This window comes from Bombus pyrosoma, linkage group LG6 (genome assembly GCF_014825855.1).
Source record: "Bombus pyrosoma isolate SC7728 linkage group LG6, ASM1482585v1, whole genome shotgun sequence".
NCBI lineage: Eukaryota > Metazoa > Arthropoda > Insecta > Hymenoptera > Apidae > Bombus > Bombus pyrosoma.
Window position 1 is genome coordinate 6,934,303 of NC_057775.1, and position 2,028 is coordinate 6,936,330.

The 2,028-nt window shown below is 38.3% G+C and overlaps 1 long non-coding RNA gene across 1 annotated transcript; it reads right to left on the reverse strand.

The window, feature by feature from the left end:
- Nucleotides 1–644: 644 nt before the first annotated feature.
- LOC122568176 lies at nt 645–1,526 on the reverse strand. Its single transcript, XR_006317003.1, has 4 exons — nt 1,433–1,526; nt 1,229–1,351; nt 890–1,090; nt 645–799 (listed from the first exon to the last, which is right to left on the reverse strand). It is a non-coding gene; the product is annotated as an uncharacterized LOC122568176 (long non-coding RNA).
- Nucleotides 1,527–2,028: the final 502 nt, after the last annotated feature.

Here is a 2,028-nt window from a genome sequence, read left to right on the forward strand (position 1 = left end):
GTATCACCACGAGTGGTTTCGTGCGATAAAGTGTAATAAACGCGTTGCATATCTTCATATACCTACCTAATTTCGTTGCTACGTGTAACTTTCTTTCAAAAGGGATTAGAACGATCGATGAAATATTGATAAATACCGCGTTCTACGCGTCAAACTTTTTTCTTCGCATTTAGCAGATAGATTTGAAGAAATTGTTAAAGTTGACGCATATCTAGAAACCTGTAGATATTCAAATTTTGTGTAGCCAATATACCTGGAATATTCTTTACAGGATGAAATACTAACAACGTGATCCACGTTTTATTAATATTCCAGAAGATAATAACGTCGTCCGATCGCTGGTTAATCGTTTGAACTTTTATTTCTATCGAAATAAAGAGGCAAGTTTGAGAGACCTCTTCGCGATATTTGCAATAATATTTCTTTCGTTTATATCTCGACTATGTATATTGTTGAAGTGATCACCACTTTTAAGAAAACTCTACATTTGGTCTTTTTAATTTTCTCAAGCACCGAAGCCATCGACAGTGTATAGACAATAGACTGGGACAAAGGCAGACCATAAACAGTAGACAGGCGACGATGGCTTCGTGGTTTTCAGTTATAGGGTTTTCTTTTTATTTATCATTTGTTTAAATTTTACAATTTGTCCAGTAGGACATTTGGTAAAATATTATAGCTTAAATATCTGATAAAATATAGCACGTGGATTGTTACTCTCAGCGGGACTCCATCTTCCAGATCGTTTATTGTCCTATTATGAGGTCTGCAGAATGCTTCTTCTTCAGTCTTCTTTCTACTATTGTTTTATTCGTTCCAGCAACCAGCTGAAAGTTATAGGGTAACACTGCTCGGGACCAGCTCAAATTATATTGCTACTTGTACTTACACTTCTCTGTGTTAAAAGATATTTTCTACTTTACAATTTATCCACGCGTTCCTTCGTTCATACATCGAATAAGCTCGACATATTTCACTCGTATAAAGTGTTAAAAATGGCAGACGATATTTTCCCTGACATTCCAACGTAGATATCGTGCAAGGTTTTCAATCGTAAAATTCAAATTCAATAAATCGACGGTAGAAGACACTGCAAAAAAGGAGAAGAAACCAAAAGATAAAAACCTAAACATAATAAAGATCGATATTCGGTGGGCGAGAAAATTCAAGAGTACTTTATTTCGAATTGCAATCCTGCTCTTGACCAGGTGTAACTGTACCAACCTACCGTGCACTGACTCATCCCCAACTGACGAATCAATGGTTAGTTGATTTTTGCGTTATTCGTCCCTTTCCTTTGATCTTTTATGTGCGATGAAGATCTTCAATTTTATCAATTGCTCACCAATTACTGCTAAAAGAAACAGATCGTCGAAAGTCGCGTTTGACAAGTGGGTAACCAACGAACGATCGCGAAGGAAACGTCAATTACCGTTGAAAGCGGTTGTTAGTCGTCGATCATCGATTGCCAATTTGCAATCGAAACTTTCTTGAAATTCTACTTGGTCCGTACAAAGGTAGGTGTATATCACGCTGTTTTGTTGTGGAATTTATTATTATTTTTTCACGTGTTATTTTAGATACTCGTAGCGCATTGAACGTATGTAAATGCGCGTACGAGCATTAAAAATTACATGACAGATGTTTACGATTTTTGCGACATTTAACGCGTGGCATCGGTCGTTTCGCCAACCATTTCTAAACCAATGGTCGTAGATACGTTTGTTTCTCTTTGAACGAATGCGAGTAGCCCATCGATCAACAAGACGAATACGAACGAACCCCGGAATACGTCGATGACGATAATATTTTAATCAAATGGAACGTAAGAAGAGGCATCGAGGGAAACGAAGGAAACTTTAAGGTCTATCCGTGCTTTAACCTAGCGGGCCAAGGTGACAAGACAGACAGAATTTTGTTGGTCTAGACTCTAGACTCTAGACGGTAAGTGTCGCAAAGACCCGGAATAGAACGGCGAGGACGACGACGACGACGACGACGATGGGATTGGCCATTTTGTTGAGCGCA